Source organism: Anser brachyrhynchus (assembly GCF_964034855.1).
Source record: "Anser brachyrhynchus genome assembly, chromosome: 2".
Classification (NCBI taxonomy): Eukaryota; Metazoa; Chordata; class Aves; order Anseriformes; family Anatidae; genus Anser; species Anser brachyrhynchus.
In genome coordinates this window covers 102,403,054-102,419,526 of record NC_137695.1, presented here as the reverse complement: position 1 = coordinate 102,419,526, position 16,473 = coordinate 102,403,054, and the positions used below count along the sequence as shown (strand labels likewise).

General features: G+C 34.5%; 1 protein-coding gene across 3 annotated transcripts in view; it reads left to right on the top strand.

Annotated features, from left to right (window-relative positions):
- Nucleotides 1–16,473, top strand: part of DOK6 (docking protein 6) — a 238,180-nt gene that overhangs the window by 32,491 nt on the left and 189,216 nt on the right. The gene's annotated exons all lie outside the window — the stretch shown is intronic.

The following is a 16,473-nucleotide window of genomic DNA, read 5'->3' as shown; positions in this document are numbered from 1 at the left end:
CAGTTAAATTGAATTCAATTGAATTGCATTTGTAATGAAGGTCATTGTCAATGTCTGAGTGAAAGGCCATTCCAGTTCAGAATGCAATGTCTGAATGAGAAGAAACTTAATCTATGAAGATTTCATCTCTCTTCATCCTCTCTTCTTTTTCTTGGTGTTGAGCTGCTGAAGCCTCTTGGCCAAACTACTGATACAGCCAAGATAATGTCAAGTTCCTGATGTCTATAGTCTTTTTTGCTTTTTCTTATTTAAGTTACTGCACTCCTTATTCTCAGTGCTTCTGAAGGAGCAGTAGCAGTGTGCTACAAAAAGGTTAAAAAAAAAAAAAAGAGAGGAAAAAAAAAGCTGTACCTGTTACTATCCATGTCTGGAAGTTAAAAATGAATAAGTAAATAAATCTTCCTTTACCTGAACCGTAGCCTGGTCTGCACCATGGGAGGCCTGGAGAACTCCCTCAGTCCAGCACAGCATACAGCTGCTTCAAGCAATCTCAGATGCTGTAACGTCTTAGATTTGAAAGGGAATCTTTGGTGTTACTAGCTGCCACATCACACTTTTTTCCTCAGTTTGACTACTGCCTGCTTCAAAAGAGGACAGCTGCGCTTCATGCAAATTCTAGTACCATCTCCTACATACTCCATAAGTACTTTAATGAACAAAGAGGGGAATAAAGGTAATTGTTGAATCTTTCTTGGTAAAATATACTGATGGTTCTGAAGATGAAGTTCCTTAGGACAAAGTGAATGAGGTGCAACATACCTCAGAAAACTGCAGCCTTCCTCGTTTATCTGAACAACCCTCTTCTGATTTTTTTTGGCTGGGTCCCATCCTCGTGTGTTCTCATGTACACGTGTCTCAGTGGCTTAGCTGATTTTGCAGTGCTATTTTTGATTTGTCTAGGTGCATGGGTTGCTAGAAATCTATAAACATCTTGAAGAATACCAATTGGAGTTTCTGTTTACTGTTACTAGTCTATTTATAGCAAGCCCATTTCACACACTCAAATATGGAAATATCCACCAAAATTTGACCATATAAGGTAAAGGTTTCTAATTTATTAATTTTATTTCTATGAGAAAAGAATGATGTCTTTATTAAGTACCTTAACTACATCTAACCTTTTCTCTTAAGGACCTGCATTCTCACTAGGGAACCATTCAGTTCTGTGATTGGATTAATACAAATTAGATGGGAAAATTGGGTGGGTAAGAGCAATTGAATTTGGAAAGTTTATGGGAGCTGCTAGTTCAGGGTGAATAATAAAATAAAGACAGCAGTTTTGCAATTTTGAAAAGCTCTGTGCTATGTAATAGACTATAATTTAATTCTGAGAGACTATTTTATTAGATTTTTAGCCAAGTAAAATCGCAATTCCTATTGTTCCTTATCATATGTCTCATTACTGCTGCAAGTATTATCCTCTTTATATGATTATAGTGATTCATACTTCACTCCCTTGGTTGTTTTGTACACAGTTGCAAGTAAATAATGGTTACAATTTGATGCTTCTGAATATAAGACAAATAGTGTGTTTGTTTGTTTTGTTTATTTTGTTTATTTTATTTTTTTTTCTGAACAGGGTTGTATATTTTAGCAAAGAATTACTGACAAGTTTTACTCCAAGATCAGTCAACAGATGCATAACTGATAAAATGTAAATTCTAACCATTGGTCAAGGAAGAAGAAATGCCAAAATTGCTACTTCTCATTTTAATGCCTGTGCCAAACAGTCGTTCATAGTTCTACAGTAAATCTGTAAAAACAATTGTCATCATTTAAACTCATTTTATATTTTTCAAAGTATGTTTTTTGTTTGTACATTTGAACGTAAAATTGTCGTAAGAATATACCCAACTTAAACAAAAAAAAAATCCTTTTTGAGGAGAGCTGAGGTGAGCACTTTTGTGCTATGTTGGGTGTTTGCAAATCCAGACAAAGCAAAGGAGTGTTGAGAGAGAGAGTGGTTTGAATTGAAAGGACTTCACTAACAGGGCAAAAAAAAGAGCGATCAGTTCCAATTTTGAGTAAATAATGACTTAGGAAAACTAAAAACACAAGGTCGATGACCTACAGAAAATAAATGTGAAACTGTACAGTGAATTGAGACCTGATTCTTACTCTTACCCATTCAGAGTTGTGTGTTGTTGTCCTGTTGAATTAGATAGCTCTGTCTGCGAAACTGAAGTTATCTTTGTGTTGATTTCGAGGTTGTCTTTCCCTTCAGAATTTTTAATTGATGCTCACTTAGGGGAAGGGAGGAGTGAAGAAAGGCAGCTGGGAATGTCTGAAATAGCATTTCACTGAAGCCACCAATGTAAATATAGCTGCAACTACAGCAAAGCAAAACACATGCTCACAAAATTGTAGAGTGAGTAGAAGCTTAGTTTTCAGGGATTTTTTTGTTTGTTTGTTTATTTCAGCTCATTTCATTAAGGATTTTTAAATTTTCTCCTGCTTTTAGATCAGGTGCATCATTTAATCAGGTATTCAGCTAAGAGAAAGGTAAATACAATATGGGCTCTCCACCCATTGTGACAAAGGACAGCATTGATATTTGAGCCTTACTAGAGAAGGTTATTTAAGGAATTCAGAGAGTCCTGCATTTTGGCTTCTGGATTTTACTTGTGGATCAGAGCACTGGTTTAGATTCTGCTTAAAAGTTATAGTACAAAATGGATCAAAGGATATAAGTTATTACTTTTTGCCTGCCTTAGGGCATCCCCAGAAATTTGGATTTTGAAAGTATTGCCTTTCAAAAGGCGATTTTCCTCATTTTTATCTAAACGTTTTTCATAAGTTTTAGATTTTAGCATATTTTAAATATTAAAGCAAATATGAATCATTTTGATTCATTTGGGAAACAAAAGCAATGATAGGCCCTGATAGCTGAATGGTATCTGTCATACTTTGGGTTCATCTTTTAATATTTACATAATGAAGGTTAAATGAATGTGAAAGCTATGCATTGTTAAGAGTGGGGTGACATTTCTTCAAGTGGAAATAATCTTTAAGAGCTCGTCCAGAAATGGTTTCAGGTGTTTACAATAGGATTTCATTATTTTAACAGGTTTGTTTCATATTTGTTACTTCCTATTAGCATTTCCACTTCCTAATGGCTGCTTTTATACAGACCTAAGATTCGTGATGGCTATGTCTATGATACTACAACATGTTGCTATTGAAATTATTAGAAAGTCATAAATGTAAAGCCTACTTTTGGATAAAATTTTGGTCTTTTTGCTTCTCTGTATTTATAAGATTATCTACATATACAACTACTCTAAATCATCAAGATTATTCAAGATATAATTAAGAAGGTGCGAGTGCCAAAAGTGCAAGTAACCTTCAGATGGTTTAACAAGAGTCTGGAATGACCACTAGGAATTTGGTATCCATTTTACATGAGTCCTGATGTTAGAAACAGATGCTTTGATGTATTCAGCCCAAATGCCTTTTGATTTGTAGCAGTAATATTACTTTATCTTTTAAGTGCTTTTAATCTGACTATTTTTAAGCTTTCTTTCCCCCCAGCATTAACTAACTTAATGTTCTGATGTGCAGTACGTTAATATCATTTTTGTTTTACAGATGAAGAAATTATATCTAAAAACGTCACATCTTATGTCAGTGGTGGATGAAGGTTCACAGTACTCTTCTTCTCTAGCCACTGAGAAAAATATGTCTGTCTTCAGTGTGCATTTGCAACTGTTACCCTAACCAGACATAAATGCCCAGAAATAAAGCTTTTCATTGCAAGAGCACATATTTCCATCGTATGAAGGAGGGGAGGAGGGAAAGAAAACTCTAGTAGGTAGCCAAAACAGAGGAATTATAGCATTCAAGTGGACTGGTCACAGGACATGGACAAAACTGTATACGTATATGTGTTTGTGTGTGTGTGTGACTCTACATACTTAATATATTTAAATTATGATTTATAAACAGCTGTGGAAACAAAAATCAGGAGATCTGCACTCTGGTCTTATGTTTAGAGATACTAAAAAGGATTGCTTCTTCCTAAAACAGATGTATTTGTCATGATTTGAAATGGAAAATTCTGTTCAATAATCCAAACGAAAAATAAAAGGGAAAAAAAAAAATAAAAAAAGTCCTGTAGTGGTATGAGCAGCTGGCATTTTCTGCAAAATGGAGATTCTAAAATTTGATTTAGAGGAAAATGTTTCATTTTAAGTGGTCTTTTGAGACCATCTCTCTTTCTTCCAGAAGCTCCTAAACATCCTAAGTTCCAACTTTTAAACATTGTGTCTAGGGAGCATCATGGACTGATTATAGACCTGGCATCTATGTTTACTAGGTTTTCTAAGCTGGTCCTGAATAAGTTTTCAGATAGTATTGAAAGTATTGTTCATTTAGTTGAATTTGAAAGCTATGGGACCTGTGTCTCCTCACCAGCCTATTTCGGGGCCGATCCTGAAATGAAAGGGCTGTAACACCTATTAGCTTTGGCTTCCGTATGGTTTGACTTGCAGGAGGAAGTTTCTGTGTAATTAGGAACAACTTCTAAAAAATACATAACTATCTTTTTTTTTTTTAGCAAAACTGAAATTCTCCTATGTAAATCATAACACCTGTAAAATGCACATTTTCTGTCATCATTTTATTTTCTTAAAGGAAATATAATTGATATCAAAGGAAATAAAATCATTAATAAAACAGGAAATTCTGGACCAGATACCTCAGCTATTTTGCAGTAGCATGATTAATGACTACTGAAGACACTAGAGATGTAAGCAAAGAAGTCTAACTTCTATAATTGAATATAGTAGGGTATTTTTTATATAGGGAGCAATTTGATTACCTAGAAATGCAATTAGTTAGATATGTATCATCTAAATTTAATTTTTAGCAAGACACTGGGATTACTGCCATTGCTTGTAATTTTTTTCTCTATCGCCACAGAATAACATCTGAATAACTGCACCATCATGAACACACATGCTGGTGTGTTTATCAACAAATGATTCAAAGACCTTATTTTGGTTGCACTTAGTATTTCCTTATTTTCCTAATAGGTGATCTTCATTACCAATCCTAAATTTGTTTATGTTTAAAGGAAGCCAGTTGTGAAGGACTACATACATACCCATGTCTCCCCTGTACCTGGTCTTAGACACTCAGCCCATACAGTAGCTGACCCCTAAACCACTGGTCGCACCTCATGCAGCACTAGGACCTGCAAGTCTGGTGACATTCATGGCCTCACCTGAGTTACTCAGACCTCTTATTGTATTTGCATGCTAGTCCAGCTTTAAGTTCACTGGCATTCACACAAGCACACTTGTAACTGGGAATGTACCCATGCAGAAGTTAGAGTTTAATAAGGAGATAGGACAGACCGCAGTGCAGTGCAGGCCTCAGGCAAGTGTACAGACCAACAACCTATTTACATGTGAATGGCCTCTTTTATTCCCTCTCTCTCTCATTTTTCCCATGTTTGTCTTTCCCAGATCCACCTTGATCCTGCTCCCTTTACATGTCTTTGGTCCTTCCCCTAAATGTGTCATAGTAAGTGTTACACCATACCAAATATTCTCTCTGCTTTATCCCCAAATTCTCTTCCCCATAACAACTGCTATACCCATTTAACCCCATTTAATGTGCATGACTTGCCAGGGAGACATTTTCCCTGTTGCCCCACCTCTGTGGGTATCCTCACAAGGGACAACTGTCTCATAATTTTCCTTTGATGGCCTCTGGAGTAGCCATTTCAATACAATCCATTTTCATTTCTTTATGTTACTGGGGATCCTATACCTATCGTTTCTCCTCTGATCCCTGCTAGTGTTTATGGTCATCAGCCATTAGTCAGATAACCTAATGTTTGTTGTCAGAAAAGATTGCTTAATTAGGTTAGCTTGGATGCCACATAAACAAATTACGTTAGGCTTCCAAAGCTGAATTTCTGTAGGACTTAGGTTCTTCATCCAAAATTGTGATTCACACTGCCCCTTTTCACCACTGCTAGTTATAGGAACTCTTATAGGAGCCTGTGCAGCAGGATTTAGGTTTAGTCCTTAGCAGTCCCTAGGTTTCACTTCCTTTTTTATACTTGTAAAAGCTGCATTTGTTAGACAATTTCAGGCCACTTTTTTTAGACTGAAGCAGGATTTGCCCATTTGTTTCTGTAACATAGCCAGTGCATTACATATATCTTTCCCCAAAGCAGTGCTTCGAGAAATGAATTAGTGCAGTTCATGTTTAAGTGCAAATCAACTTCCTCGGAAAGTTATGTAACCCATACAGGGAGAGGGTTAAAGGAAAATTTCATCTGTTCTCTGTTTTTATGTAAATTTGATCAAACAGCTTCATGTATCATGACTTGTTTTAGGTTCTTCCCATACAGAACACGTGTTTATAGACATCTTGACTCCTGACCCTCCCTATCATTAAGTAGAGAAACTGGTAATTTACTTGGGACTGTTGCTGTCGGAACAAAACATAGAAGAATTACTAATGAAATTCTGTTAGTCTATAGTAAGTAGTTGCTATATTTATGTCTCTTTATAAAGGTAAAAAAGCATAACCAAAGTTACAGATTTAAATAAACGTAATGAATGAAACAGTTAATACAGTCCTCTAGAAAAGAATATGGGTAGTCACAGGGAAACTGAGTTTTTCAACAACCAGAATTTTAAAGATACTTTCCCTGTGTGTGATATGAGTTCTAAACAATGACCAATTTATCCTTTTATAACTTGAATTTCATTTGGAGAGTGGTCTACTCCCAGAACAGTTGCTTTTTTCCTCAGAAATTATGGTTTCATACATAAAAGAAATGGAATAATTAAGCTTTTTTTTTTTTTTTTTTTGAAACTTTCACAGAATAAAAGTAGTGGACTGTAATACTCTATTAGTAAAACTGATCTAAGTTTCAAGACAAGTTGTTCAATCTCCTTTTGGAAAACTAAATTCTAATCTACAGTGCCCTCCTTACCCCTTCCCTGCAATGTGACTTTTGTTTTTTTGCTTTCTATTATTAACTGAAATATATATATATATGAAATATACGTGAATAAGTTTAAAGACATTCTTACCAATTGCTGGACAACTGTTATTGTTCAACAACATTGTTATTATAACAACATATGGATATAGCGAGTCATGTGCCTTGGATATATGTCAATTATAGAGAGTTTTGTTTTCACTTTAATATTGGTATTCAATGTTTTTCTTCCCTAACTGGTCTAAGTGGTCTAATCTTTTTTTTTTTTCTCTTTCTCTCTCTCTCTCTCTTTTTTTTTTTCCATGGAAATTCTGAATGAATTTCTCAATTTCACTTTTTTTTTCTTTTTTAGCTGATTTCTATTGTATTTTTTTCTTACTAATATGTTCATTTCATTTCATTTTTCTTCATGTGTAATTTTTTCCTTGGAGTTAAACATACCGTGGTGTACTGAGTTAAACCTTGCAGGCCTCCTCTATCTTGCCTGTTTCCAAATAATGCCAGCATTCCAAATATACGGGGATGAAACCTGTGTGTGTTATGGTATTCAAATTTTGTCTGTGTTCACGGAACTTATCTACAAGAATAACTGCAATATCAGAATAAGCGGCGGGAGAAAAAAAATCAAAACCAACCAAACAGCTGATACTTATCTGGTTACTGTAAACTTCAATTTTGAGGCGTTTTTTGAATAACTGACATCATTCACTGATGTTTTAAAGATGTTAGTATTATCTTGTCTGTAGAATGTATTAAATCATTGAAGGGAAAGTGGGCTGGTATATTATCGGGTGACAGAGTTCTTAGCAAATGCAGTCAATTCACTAATATTCTTTCTTAGATATGAAAAAAAAAGAAAAAAAGAAAAAAAATCTTTGTGTTTACATGGAAATTTGTATTGCACAACTGTGTTTGATTTTTTGTTCTTCTCCACAAATAGAATGATGGGCAATATAAAGTAGTACAGTGTGCCAATGTGAACTCTCTAGAGTAAAATAAAGTTATCCTTTAAGAGTTGTGACATTTTATACTAATGATGTAAATACTATTTAAATTTAAAATTAACAGAGGCGTTTGTGGTGGGTTGACCTCAACCCACACAGGTACCCAAACAGCTGTTTGTCCACTCCCACCACACAGAAGGGTGAGGGAGCAAATGAGGAAAAGAGAAGAAAGAAAATGAATGGGTCAGGATGAAGACTGATAGTTGAAGGAAGGAAGGAAAAAAGCAAACAAATGATGCAAAGGAAATCACTGCCTTACACAAGCAGATTGATCTGCAGCTATTCTCTAGGCAATGGTCACCTTGGGAGTCAATGTCTCACCCCCCACACCCCACCCCACCCCACCCCGCCCTCTTCTTCAATAACCCCATGTTTGGCATTGGTTGATGTAGTAGGTATGAACAGAGATGTACGTTACGTAGAAGTGGTGGTGGTTAGAGGTGTGTGAAAAGTTGTAACCCTACTGTATTTCTGAAGATATTTTTGCTAATATTGCACTGTTCTATTATCTCCATTTGATATATTTGCTATCATTTGGTCAGGGTAGATTAAAATGAATGGTTTCATTTGTTTCTCAGCACAGCTGGATCTTGCTGACCTTCAGCAATGCAATGTTTTAGTTATTGGAGTCTTGCTTTAAGTATACATTGAGAAAAGCTGAATGCAACTGGGTTTATAAGTTCTTTTTTTTTTCTAGTTCATGCTTAATCTCTTTGAAAATGCTTCATTTTTCATTGTATTAGAACTGTTCATTCTTTAGCTTGTAAAGGGAGATAAAAATACAAAGATGAAGGAAAATCGAAAAGAAAGCGCAGAATGAATATGAGATAATTGCACTGAGCAACAAAAGGGGGAGAAATTCATTTCACTGTAAATATCTGAGCTCTGTATTTTATTTCCATAATTCTAATCTGCATAGTCCTCATAATTTTTCTTCTTACCCAGCACACTGTTGAAAAATAGAATTTAATAATAATTTTGTACATAAGCATAACTCAGATTTGAAAAGGACTGTTCTATTGTTGATGTAATGATTTTTGTAAGTCATTACAAATTTATTTTATTTATAAATCATCTGTCCAAAAAGTTCAAGAATACAAAAAAAACAAAAAAAAGATATCAAGCACCTAAATTCCAAAGTTAATCACAAAAAAAAAGAAAAAGCTGCCAATAGATAATTAATAATGTCTGAATGTATGAGATCGTTTAATAACTGTAATAACTGAGGACATATATTGAGCATTGTGCATTTTTAGTATGACTAGAAAATTGGAGGGGGACTAAGTTAAAATAAATCCTAACGAACTGGAAAGGCATACTGCAGGTCTATGTAGATTTTCCAGCATATTTGCAAAGACGAGCTTACCTTCAGTTATGGATATGGTGTTAACACTTAAAAAGTAGCCTGAGAAGTTCCAGTCTCTCTTTTTTTTTTTTTATTGGGGGGGGGAGAGGGGGAACGGGTAGTGTAGTAGGTTGGGGGGGAGGCTGTCTTTGTTGGATATTTTATCTAAATGCATCATTTTTCTACCTAAAGTTTCATATGAATACTCATTTCTAAGCAGATCTTCAAATTTCCATCTGTTCCCTAATTCTGTAAAAAGCTTTTTTTTAAAAAAAAAAAAAAAAGAAGAAAAAAAATCTCAGTCAACACAAAAATTATATTTAAAACTGTGAAAGTAAATGTGAAAGTTAGAAAAGTTCACTGGAGACTGTATGAAGTTATCTCAATACAAAGTTGTATGTTCAGATGATATTCTCTTATATATATCTTCGTGTAAATAAAAGAGTGGTGTTTCCTAACACATTTTTTCCTCTAGATTAGATGCAATTCAGTGCAAATTTACTTAACTTTGCTTGAATCAGTGGTTTCTTTAGCAGAGAGAAGAACAAAGACTTCGTAAATAGTAATGTAACACATGAATAAAAATGTTGCCATCTCTGCAAGATTTGAACATTTAGTAGGCTTAAACTCGATTGCTAAGTTGTATGTATAGTTGAATATGTTTAATAGCATATGATTGCTAAGTTGTATGTATAGTTGAATATGTTTAGTAGCATATATACATAGGTTCTGAGTCAGAACCTGCAGTTTAGCCTCACATTGAAACTTAGCTTTTTCAGTTACTAGATTTTTGCCCAGATACACAGACATAAATCTAATTATACTGTTGCTGCAATAGGAATATACATTTTATCCCACATTATACATTCTTTAAATTTAATAAAGAAGTTTAATGAAAAAGTGTAGTTCAGAATCAGAAAAACTGAGAAATGTAATTGTTTGGGTAGCATAGTAAAGGAAGCGTGTCTTTATAAGTAAGCACTTTCACTGAAAACTTCTATCTGTTCTTGAAAACAGCTTGAACATATACACTAAATACTTGATAGCAATGAAGGAATATTTGTGTATTAGTGTGTAGGTGTTTAGGAGAAGGAAGAAGAAGTAGGTGTTAAACATGACAGTCAGGTGGGAAAAGTGACAATGGGAGAATGACAAATCTAACGCAGAAATTTATCTCGTGCAACTAATCCCTGAGACTTGGGTGACTTCAAGTATAGCAAATAGATAGAAGATATATCTGAATTAATACCTGTATGTTCTTATCCTCTTTTATACCTATTTATTTTATGGCAATTTAAGTACATAATCAAAATAATATTGAGCACTAGTTCCAGGACCCTTGTAACCATCAAAATAGGTTACTTTTCATTCAGCAAGGCCAGTAAGACTCTTCTGTTATGTCTTGGAAGCACATGAATATTCATAATGAATATTTCACATTTGTGTAATTTTACTTGAGGGAAAGACTGACAAGGTGTCAAATTTTACATGTTTAGCAAAAAAAAAAATAAAAGATGTCATGCCCCTGATACTTTGTCATTTCAGGTTACATTCCAATCAAGTGTTCAGACAATAATTGAAATGAATTAAAATGAATATATTCATAATGTTTATACAATGTGGAATATACTATGGTGAGGTATGAGTGAAAATTTCCTAACCTTTAAAAGCTGATTACTTAGCCACTGGGTGATTAAAAGAGTAGCAAATTGTATTAAGAAGTTAACAACTCTCAGTTATGACCTGTTCCCAGTTGGCATGCTTCTAACTTTATTAACTTTTGTGATAATTATATAAAAACAAGACCAGTGTAAGTTCCTAGGAAATGCAACAAATGTAAAGATATGATATATCATGTTTGTATCAGGCTGATCTTTGTTGCGTATTTTATGGTTTTGTTTTCCCACTGATTGGCCATAACAGGTTCTCTTCATTATGAGCATGTATAGCATGTGTTATGGGTTTACATAACAAAGAACTAAAGATGACAGGTTAGAAAGAGTGTATAAGAAGCTCATTGTCATAAAACAAACTTTGACATGATATTGTTGAAAGTTATTTTTTTACATTTACGTTGGATATCAAAAAAATAAATTCTGTAACTTACAGACAATTTAGCTTGTTTAGGGTGATAGTTTACTTCCCGCTGTGTTTAAAAATAAATAAATAAATAAATAAAATGGACAAGCTTAAACTTGTGTATAGAAAATAAAAGGTTGTATAGGAAATGTGGATTGTATTAATCTTTAAAAAAAAAATAAAAGCATATATATATATATATATTTAAAACTCTTATTTCCAAAGGCCAATTGTGATAGATTGCAGTTGTTCTGGGACACTTCTTTTATTGATAACTATTCATAAACAATACATTACCTGAAAAAGCTAGGGGAATCACCATGAGCACCAAAGCGTGCTCTGCAGAGTCACAGAATGGTTTGGGTTGGAAGGGCCCTTAAATACCACCAAGTTCCAACTCCCCTGCCATAGGCAGGGACACCTCCCACTAGACCAGGTTGCTCAAAGAACACTTGAACACTTCTGGGGATGGGGCAGCCACAGCTTCTCTGGGCAACCTGTGCCAGTGCCTCACCACCCTCATAATTTTGTCCTTATATCTAATCTAAACTTATCCTTTTTGAGTTTAAAGCCATTCCTCCTTGTCCCCCACTACACCTCCTGGTAGAGTCCCTCCCCAGCCTTCCTGTAGGCCCTGTTTGTGTGATGGAAGGCTGCTATAAGGTCTCCCTGGAGCCTTCTCTTCTCTGGACTGAACAACCACAACTCCCTCAGCCTGTCTTCATAGGAGAGGTGCTTCTGCCCTCTGATCATTCTTGTGGCCCTCCTCTGGACTCTCTCATAACTGTGTAGGCTCTTACATGTATGTCTTATAAGTATAGGCTCTTATGATTGTTTTTTCATGGCTTGTGCATCTTCCTGTAATCCATCGAATAATTTGTCAACCACACAAGAAAAATGCAAAGCACTTTTAAATATATTTTAATTTTTTTCTGTTGGTTTTGGCTTCCAGTAGAAGAATGAATTAGAAAGTACAGACAGAAATTGTTGAAATGTCTTGTACCACAAAGTTTATTCCAGATTTGTATCAGGCTTGTTACATTGAACATTGCTTTTTCAATAAATTTATATACCCAAATAGAGTCTCAGTTGTATCTAAAAAATAGGAATTTTTACCTTGATCCTTTTTCTCACTGTTTTATATATTCCCTTGGTGTCTTAGACTCAAGAATTCAGGATATTTTAGATAAGAATAAAGACATTTGATTGTGTTCTGTTAGAACACAATTGTGTCAGAGTACGGATCTGTTAGAGTCTCAGTTTCTTATGTTTCTGAGTATGTTTCTTGTGGTCTTGTGTAAATATTGTATATTCCTGAGGGTTGGTGGCTTTATGCCCAGGTATACTGTATTGCTGAAGACAGGAGGCAGGAAGGCATATATTATATGTTGTCAATCTATAACCTGCTAGAATGAAATGCACTCTGTGAGTCAGCTATAGATAGCAGAACACATTATTTACATAAAATATAAACTATTGTAGTTCAGCATCCTAAATTCAGGAGCAGTCCTTAAATTGTAATGTGTCAACCAATTTACAGAAACAAATGTTTAAATAAAAGAGACAGTGTTACACATAAAACTCCTCAATATATTTGATTTTTCCAAATTCAGGCATATAAACCTTATCCCAGGTTGATGTCAGCCAAGTGTTATTTGTCTAGCCAAAATTTTTAACAGTAGTGGAGGTTTGTTATGGGTCAGCTTGTTTGGGCATCTTTAGCAAGGTGCAAAGAGATTCTGCAAACATGATATACATAACTTGAAAGTGTAAAGCAATAATTTATTGCCTAACATACTACTCAAGCTCTTAGGCTAAGCATTAACATGCTCGTTAACATACTTTGGCTATGAGGCAGCCAAAAAATCTTTGCTGGCCAGGCAGGCAGCAATTAGGAAGAGAGGAAGTAGTTTTGTTGTTGTTGTTGTTTTCCATACCTTTTTCCTTTAGGGTTTTTCACCTTTCCATATTGGCACATTTTTGAGTCTTTGAGTTGCTAATGGTCATTAACCCTACTTCTGTATGTATTTTTTACTTTTGTTATCTTTATACAGGCTCTCTCACCATTCTTTCTCAGCAATTGGAGCCAGTTTTGCAGCTCTGTCATATCACAGCTGGGTCTTGCATCTTTGGCGCATGGTTAAGGATGTTGGCTAGGTTGAGGGAGCCATGTAGCTGAAGTTGCAGAGAGAAATGGTGACAAGATACACATTGTGATGTGTATCTTTGCACATTATCTTGTTATATGTTACTGATATGCAAATGCATGATTTCCCACGTTAGTGCTCATTTCAGACCTGCTTCTGAATATACAATAGAGTGAGAATAAGAATGGTTGCTTTAAGACTCTGATGTTTCTTTGGTTTTTGGCCTAGGTGATGATCAGTTCACCCATAGCCCAGCAGCACATTTTGGGCTTTTCATTTAGAAGGCTTTCCAGTACATTACGTGAATTGTTCTGACACTGTCACCAACTGGGCTATGAGTGTACAAATCAGTATAGGACAATTACAACTTAAGTTTTCCCACCAACCAATGACAGGAAAGGACCACTGAAAGTCTTCCATTTCTATAGACTTCCCTGAATCCACATCATGTCCCATCTCAGTTTACTAGATTTTGTGAACAGGCCTGAAACTGGCTTTTAGATAGGCTTTGAAATTTTATCAGAAAAGAGAAACTTGACTCTAATGGTGTTGGTGGCTTGCTCAGAATGCAGGTTTTGCATACCTGCATTTGTCCAGAATACAGGTTTTGCATACCTGCTGGATGTTTTGAAGATCTTAAAGAAAGAAGGAAGTTTTAGTTCCTAGATATTATTAGGTGTTATTAGGTGTTTTCTTGAGAACAGCAACTGCCATCATAGTATTCACTGCTTTTTTCTATAAGAAGACAGAAGAGCTGAAGTCATGGAAGCAAAACTGGGGTATTTTTTGGCAAGAATAGAGTTTCATGCAGTCTTTTATTTTAAGGCAATGTTTGTGTTACATCTTGTAGTAAATCTGAAAATGAATATTTGTATCTATTTATTTCAGAAAAATATAGCAGCTTTTTTAATATAATGAAATGAAACCATAAAATAACATAGTTTGGAAATACTGTTTCCTCTGTTATAAGCATCGTAAAATAAGCTGTTGTCTGCTATTCATTTTTTTTCTGATTTCAACAGAAAAAGTAAAACTATCATGTTTTAAATGTTAGTTTCTCAATAATAATTGATGACGTAAATTTCATTTAGCCATACCAAAATCCACTTTCAATAACAGCCTCACCTTTTTTACTTTTAAGGTCATTATATCTTAGCACTGATTAATTCACGTAGCCAATAGTAATCAAGTGGTGTCATAGCAAAATATGCCAGAGTTCAACTGGAAAGTTGTAATTTTAGCTACGTTAGTATTCCAAAGTCAAGTGAAAAGATAAATGTGTGATATATCTTGTGTGGCTGGTCAGGATACTTTGCCACCCAGAAGAAACACGGCTGCCAATAAAGAGCAAATTAAGTAGCAAAAGCTAAAAAGGATGAAGAATAGAAAACAAACTATTTACCTTTCATTGTTATGATTTGCAAAATTCAGTTTTTAATATTACTGTAGGAATACTTTTCATGTTCTTTTCTTTAACTTTTTTTTTTTTTAAAATTGATATAAATATTGGAATTATTTCTTAATGTTTGATGTTGCAAATTGAAATCTGTGGCTTGTTGTCTTGAAAATACTAAAAATAATGTTTTTAGCTTAAAGTAACACATTACAATTTATTGAGTTGATAATAATCTACTAAAGCCGCAGTTTTCTTAATCGTGAATTTAAGCACTGTGGTAGTCAAGGCATAGTTTGAGGTAAGTTTATATCCACTATTGAGATTTATTCTGTTAGTAAACTCACTGCACTTTATGAAGCTCAGTAATTATTTTTCAGACAAGTGTTTCAGAGCATCCTGAGTTTCAGGTTTTTACTGGTAGATTATGAAAGCCTGCTGGAGGTCAAGGAGTATTTTGGCAACACTGTCAGAAATGTGATTTGATTTTTGTGTGGTCCTCTGCAGAGCCAGGCATTGGACTCAATAATCTTTGTGGGTCCCTTCCAACTCAGGTTATTCTGTGATTCTGTGTTACTACTGTTCGTCAAACTGCTGGATTCAATGAGGTCATCTTTAGTTTTCCAGAGGTAACTTGAAAGTTAAGCATACCCATAGTAGCTCTAAGACAGGGAACTTCTATCAGATAGCAGTAAGATGTTCTATTAAGAGTCTGTGACTAGAGAATGCATTTGCTTGAGTTATTAACTTAGAAGTAGACAGTATATTCATAAATGTATATGTACAAAATAACAGTTATTCCTGTTACTGTACCCTTTAAGTCTTATTGCTCATTTCTCAGCAACTAAGTAGGCAATATAGGCAGTAATCATTAAGAAGTGTCTTTGAAGAATGGTTACGTCAGATATTGCTATAGAAGTACAAATAACAGTGTTGTTCTGCTTCAGTTTAAAATGAATCTGTGCTCCTTCTAGAAAAGGGAAAATATGGTATAAATTTATGGGATTCCTACTCTATGGAAGGTCAAATGAAATAAAGGTCCCTTTTGAATTCTTAAAAAAAGTGAGTCTCAAGGACAGTGCCTTAGACATTTAACAGAGTATCTGCTTTTTCATGGTTATGTTTATACAGTATTTTTTTATTTTATTTTTTTGCTTCAAACGAATCAATTCATTTCAAACTTTTCTTTTTTTCCTTTTTGTTTTCCTTCTTTCAATTTCAGTGCCTATAAATAGAAGCTCTTGACATTTTTCATCATTCTCTACACTTGCACTTTATATAGAACTTTCATTGATTTCAATTGTGTATATTGAATTAGGCTAGGATAGATGCCTTTTCATTTATAAAAAGGTGATGACAGTATTAACCTCTGTGCTGCTATAAAGGTTGTTAAATCTTCTTTCATTATAAAATACTTTTAAATAATATCTCGCTATTAAATAGTCAATATTCTACGCCATTATAAATGCTGTGAATGTATAAAGCCAGGTAAAGTTAGTTCTGAACATAATTTACTGTTGAAACAGTTGAGAAAAGTGCTG